Source organism: Nyctereutes procyonoides, unplaced genomic scaffold (assembly GCF_905146905.1).
Source record: "Nyctereutes procyonoides isolate TBG_1078 unplaced genomic scaffold, NYPRO_anot_genome, whole genome shotgun sequence".
Lineage (NCBI taxonomy): Eukaryota > Metazoa > Chordata > Mammalia > Carnivora > Canidae > Nyctereutes > Nyctereutes procyonoides.
Window position 1 is genome coordinate 12576593 of NW_026575024.1, and position 6619 is coordinate 12583211.

The 6619-nt window shown below is 46.6% G+C and overlaps 1 long non-coding RNA gene across 1 annotated transcript; it reads left to right on the top strand.

Annotated features, from left to right (window-relative positions):
* Window positions 1–729: 729 nt before the first annotated feature.
* On the top strand, window positions 730–6401 carry LOC129496886 (uncharacterized). The gene is made up of 2 exons (XR_008661859.1): window positions 730–972; window positions 5257–6401. It is a non-coding gene; the product is annotated as an uncharacterized LOC129496886 (long non-coding RNA).
* Window positions 6402–6619: the final 218 nt, after the last annotated feature.

Genomic DNA, 6619 nt, shown 5'->3' on the forward strand with positions numbered 1-6619 from the left:
GTGAGGTCATGAGTTTTGGGGTCAGGGACCATGAGACCCCTGTGGGTGGCAGGTCAGGGCGTTGGTGACTCCCCTCTCCTGCTCAGAGCAGGCCTCAGGGCTGGGGCACACCTAGTGAGCACAGTCCCCAGGGCCGGGGACGGGTTGGCAGGTTGGGGGGCAGGCAGGGGGATCCTAGAGTCCTAATCACTGAGCTCTTCCCCCACTGCCCAGTTTAAACTTGCCCCAGCGGATTCGCTTTTTAAGTCAGTGGAAGATTGATGATTTCATTATTTGTGGTGCTCGGCAATAAATCTGGGAGTTTCGGCTAAACCGAGCATTTTGCCTGCGTCGAGTCTTCGCTGAGTGTTATTCATCACGTCCAATCACTCGTTCACCTCCAGGGTCGGGGCCTGGAGGGAGGCAGGTCCTCCCCAAGTTGACATCTTTCATCTCTTAGGGGCTGGGGGAGGGGGGCACCGTCCAGGAAGGGCTGGGGCTGGGAGGGCGGGTGGAGGCTCAAGGTTGGGGAGCAGCTGAGATCTCGACAAAGGCCAGAGAAGGAACCAGAAGGGGGTTACAGGAGAGGCCTGGCGGGGAGGGGGCTCAGAGTCTGGCCCGTTGCCAAGAAAATCTCCCACGAAGGAGAAGAGGTAACGCAGTGGAGAAAGGAAGAGAAACTGCCAGAGAGTTCTTGCCAAGGGAGTGTCGAAGATTTTAATTCAAGATGAAATGTGTTCTTGTTTGTGTACAACTAATTTCCCTCCCAAATGAAGGGTTTTGTCTATCACTCGGGTGTTTCAATAGCAACCGTGTAATTAAGGTAGCGTGCGCCTCTCCAGTTTGCGAGGCAGGCTGTTTGCGTTAACATGTTGGGGAAGCAAAACATGGCTTGGGCTGCTTCCTGGGTCCAAGGAGGGGAAAGCAAAGAGTCAAAGAAACCATCTCCACATAGAGGCTTGGCTCCTGCAGTGATGATGTCATCTGGAAACTGTGAGTGCAATCGCCCTGAATGGGGGGGGCCCCCGGAACTCCCTCCGCTCTGGTTAGGGGAGCGAGCAGTGAAGGATGGAGGATGTGCCCAGAGATTGTAGGAACGGGATCATAACTCACATGCTTACAGAGGCCAGGGAGGTGGTGTATGTGCGGGAAGTGTGTTTGAGTGTATTTTTTTCAGTTTTCAGTGCTATTGTATTTCGTCTGTGCGGTAAATACCTGGGGAATTCATTTCCACCAAGAAATAAGCATTCTCAGTCTCGTTAAAACACGTGGCTTTCTTGATCTATCTTTTTGTTCTGTTGTTTTTAGTACAGAGATGAGTAGAGAGATTTGTTTTTATGATGGAGAAAAGGCCCAGCAGCCTGAGAGATAATAAACAGTGATGACTTTCAGGTTCATTGCTGAGGGGCAACAGAGAGGGTGGAGGACTGTAGTGAGCTCAGCCTCGTGGCCCACCCACGAAGGGCAGCAGGGATTTGCTCAGGTCATGAGTTGCTTAACGGAAAGTACATCCAGTTTTCTGTGTGTTTGATTTTTTAGAGGAAGCTGGAAATCTAGATGTTTATGCCAAATCTTTTTTTTTCTTCCAGCTTCATTGAAGTGTAATTAACAACTAAAATGGTAAAATAGTTAGTGTACAGTGTGAAGATTTGATATACACATACCTTGTGGAATCTTCTCATTTTTAATGTTGAAAACCAACTGTGTAGACCAAGTTTGGGGCTGGTCACAGCCTATCTCCTGGCAGGACATGGCCTACAGTGAGTGTGTCACTTGCCACCTGGGGTAAATTTATATTGACCTGCACACTTTAGTAGCAAAATTTGCTTCTAACTTTGGTGACTGATTCATTTCATCTGTCTAAGATTCATTTTTTCCAACCATAAAATCAGCTCCTTCTATTTCTGTAGCGGGTTATGTTTAAAGCCTCTACAACCTACTTACTTATCCTTCCCTAAGTTTGTTTTTTTGTGGGGAACGTCTTGAGAGCTCGAATCAGAAGATCCATAGATCTTTATCCAAGTTCTGGGGGGCTCTGAATTAGTTATGAGTTAGCTGTGGCTACTGTGACCATGGCTAAATGGGACACAAGATACAGGTTGATTTCCTCCTCATGTGAACAGCAGAGCTGGTGTGGCAGTTCTGGTCCACGAAGCGAACCCTCTGTCTTTTTGGAAAATGTGAGCAGGTTCACCCTGAAAGATGGGGCCCCGGGAGCTCTGCTCTGGTTAGGGGAGCGGTGAAGAGGAGGACAGAGGTTGTGCCCAGAGATTATGTGAACGGGATCATAACTATGCCTAGGCCATTGGCTCTATCCATTTGATCCAGATGCCCCATATCTGTATTTTGGCAGTGAGAAGAGGGAAAAGGAGACAAGTAAGGTACACTTCTTCCTTTATGGGTGAAGCCTGGCGTGGACATTCCTCACCTGTATTCACACTCCACTCCACAGCATTTGCTCATTTGTCCGCAAATCACAGCAAGGGAGGCTGGGAACTGTTATCCTAATTCTGAGCTGCCGTGTGCCTGCTACACAACAGAGGTTCAGAAGGGGTGTATGGATAATGGGGGGCAGTTTGCTCCTGCAAGCAGATAAGGAGGTGGCCAACTCAGTGTAAAACAAACAAAATCCCTATATCTCAATTGGGATTCTCAACTAACTTCTAGTTTTACTCTTGAGAGGTGGCAATTACTTGGTTTTTGACCTTTTAAACAAGTTTTAAAGCAAAATGGTTTTCCCAATTAATCTTAACACTATTATGTCCCAAACCTCAGTAACTTCCGTTTTCTTCTTGTAATTTTGGACACATTTATCTATCAACTGAATGATTATTTGCTTTATGTTTTATTCTAAATAGACTCAGTATTTTTCTCAAATTTATTAAAAATAAGTTTTGCTGAATGAAAAAAAAGTTTTACTGAATGATAATGAAAAAAAAACCATCGAAATTTGAGGAATGCAGCTAAAGCAGTACAAGGAGGAACATTTATAACTTTAAAGAAGAAAATCAGTGACCTAAGATTCCATATTAAGATGCTAGAAAAAAATAAAATAAAAATAAAGAAAAAGATGCTAGAAAAAAACATCAAAGTACAGTAGATAAGTAGAGGTAAGTAGAATTAAGATAAGGAACTGAAGTTAATGAAACAGAGAAGCTAAGTTAATAGGTAAAATTAACAAAGCCAAAAGTTAGTTCTTTTTAATAATTTATTTATTTATTTATTTATTTATTTATTTATTTATTTATTTATTTATTTATGATAGAGAGAGAGAGAGAGAGAGAGAGAGAGAGAGAGAGAGAGGCAGAGGGAGAAGCAGGCTCCATGCACCGGGAGCCCGACGTGGGATTTGATCCCGGGTCTCCAAGATCGCGCTCTGGGCCAAAGGCAGGCGCCAAACCGCTGCGCCACCCAGGGATCCCCCCAAAAGTTAGTTCTTTAAAAACGTCAATAGAATATATAAACCTGTAATGAACATTTTTCTGCATCTTGATTTTATCACTCAATTCCTCATGGAAATATCTTCAACTGATCTAGCATAGACCTGAATTATTCTTTACAATGGTAGTTTATTTTGTTTCTGGTTTGGGGCCACTAAGAACAACACTGCGGTGGCATTTTTGTGTAAAATGTTACAAGATAGAAGTACTTTTATTTCTACAGGCCGCATTTCCAGCAGTTCCAGAGCTGGGGCACACTCTTCTGTGAATTGTCTATTTATGGCCACTGCCTCTTTGTCCTATCAGTTTGTAACAGTTTTTTGTATACTGAACTCTTTGTCTATTATTGACTTACAAGTGCTTTTACAGATTTATATACTTTGTCATCATTTTATCTACAAAAATTCCAAATTTTTATATTTCCAGTATGTCTTTTTTTTTTCCTTTTATATTTTCAGTTATAAAATCCATCTTGGTTTGTAAAATCTCCCCAACCTCTCTAGATCGTAGTTGCAACGTCCTAGATTTTCTTGTAAAATTATTACATGGGGCAGAAGATGTTTCCTTCAGCGTCTGTCTGAGCTGCTGGGAGTCCTCTTGCTCCTGGTCATTCCTTTCCCAGGATGGTCCACTCCTGGTCACTCCATGGGGCAGGAGTACAGAGGCCTGGACGTTTGGGCATACTTACTCCAGAGCTCCCCGCTGGTTTTGCCGAGGCTTTGTCGGGCCTGCAAGGAAGATCAATCTCTTGCCCTGTCTGGTCTCCTCCCCCACTTCCCTACACAAGTGTTGATCCCCCAGAACACTTAGTCTCTGCTTCTGGAGACCCCCACCCTTCAACTCTTCTCTTTCCCTTATACCCACCATCTATATCAGCACATCCTCTACCCTAGGCCCACATGGTCTACTTGCCTGCCCCCCTTGAGGTCCCTGACTGTCATCTCTTGGAGGACTGTCATAACAGAGTCCTCCCCGGTCTCTCTGCTTCCTCCTCGCACCCCCCTGCAGTCTCTTCTGTGTCTGTGATATGGATGACAGATCCCATTACTCTTCTGACAGGAACTGCCATCTACTGGTCTTGCTCTGTGCAGAGCCCTTTGTATGGGGGACAGTGTCCTGCTCCCCCTGGTCCCTTCTGCCCCCTAATCTCTTCTTGGGGCTCCCCCGGCTCCTGCCATAATAGCTTTTCCTGGGACAGGCCTGGTGCTCCCCATTGGGTCTTCAACTTTGCTCTGCCCTTCCCTGTTCTTCGCCCAGATGTCCACTGCTGCTTCCTCACCTCTAGAGCACCTGCTCCAATGCCACCTCCTCTGTGGGCTCCTTCTGACTGCCGTCTCCCTCCATAACCACCTCCACCCTTGCCCAGCTCCACCTTCTCCAGGCCACTTGGTACCACCTGATGACTTTATGCATTACAGAGGGCCTTATGCTGGATTCCTCCAGAAATCCATCCTGAGACTGGGTGTGAGAAGAGCAGTTTATCTGGAGGGAGCTCTGGCAGGAGGATAGGGAAGGGAGATGGGAAGGAGAAGGATCATGGCATCAACCCTAGTGGGTAGTCAGCAGGTGACCACCGTGGGACCTTGGGCCCAGTCTCTCCTTGTGGGAGACAGTGTGGAACAGGCCTTGGGGGGCTTCCGTCTGGCCCTTATGGGGGGCTGCTTGTCAGGACATCAGTTCCCACCCACGTGGGCTCCTGCAGCAGCAGCCCTCAGAGGGAGAGCCTCAGGGGCAGAAAGAAGGCACCGAGGGGCAAGTGTCAGGAAGGAGGGCGGCACTGGGTGCGGGCACTCTCACTGTCCTCGACTGTCACCGCTTGTTGTGTCTCCCTCTGCAGATCGGGAGCTCCCGCAGCCGGGTGGGTCTCTGCTGCATCCCCGGGGCCTCCGCTGTGCCTGGGGCATCGCTGCCCTCCTTGAGACGTGTTCGATGAGTGGACGGAGCCTTAGAGATCCCTGGCTTGGGCTGCTGAGCGGGACGTCTGCAGTCCTCGAAGAGCCCAGATGTTGCACCAAACGCTCTGCTCCGCCGCTTTGCAGACGTCAGCCCACTGCTCTCTGGATGGTTCTGAGGCCGCTGCTTGCAGCCAGGATGGGTCTCAGTGTCAGAGGGGTTCGGACAGACCTGCTGGCAAAGCCTCCTTTTCCTGCGGGCGTTGGGCTGATGCCCTCGGATTTTTTTTTTTTTTAACCAGACTAACTGGTTTGCTCAGGAGAAGAACACAACAAATAGATGTATTCTTCCCTGGTCCCAATAATCATTCAGTATCACTATGAACTTATAGGTTCTTTCTTTCTTTTTTTTTTTTAACTCAGTGTGTTCATATTTCTTTCCACACATTTTTTATAGCCAAATATTTTTACGTTTGTCTAATAGAAGCTCTTTCATCATAGCTTTTTCTGCCTTTCTATTTGTTCCCTTCTTCCTGTGAGTACTTCTCAGCTTTCTGGTATAAAATACCTGCCCAGAACGTTCAGGAAAGGTCAACATCCTAAGAGACGAGTGATGGCACACTGTTCTATATTAAGGAGAATGAAAGGATCAGGAGAGCTAAATGCCTGCCACGTGTGATCCTGAGATGAAGAAAGGAAAGCACGAAATCCAGACTGTATGTTAGACTGTGTTACTGTGTTGGCATTGACTAGCATGGATGTGAAAACGGGACCGACATTCTGTAGGAAAATGTCTTTTTCCTTAGGAGACACACACTGCAGGTTTTAGAAATGAAATCTCATGATCTTTACACCATCATCTCAAGTGATTTAGCCAGAAAAGGAAAACCACACACACACACACACACACACACACGCACGCACTAGCGCCTGTGGACGGGGTGACCACATGTGGCCTGGCTTGGGGTTGTCAGCTGGAGAGTCTAGGTGAAGGATATAAGGATGTTCACTGTGCTACTCTGAACTTTTCATTCGGGTGGACATTTACCAAAAAAGTTGGGAAAAATAAAATAAAACAAGGCAAAAAGATTCAGAAGGGACAAGAATTGTGGTCCAGACTGCGGGCAGCTGGACTCCCATCCTGCCCTAAGAAAACATCCTTTGGGTACTTCTCATGCTGTGATTTAAGGACCTGACTGGGTTTGTGGGGTTTTATTTTGTTTTTTTTTTTCTAATCTCCGAAGTGTAAAATATAGACAGATTTGGAGAACTATTCCCTCTTATTCAGGAAAAAATAGGTAGAAAGGA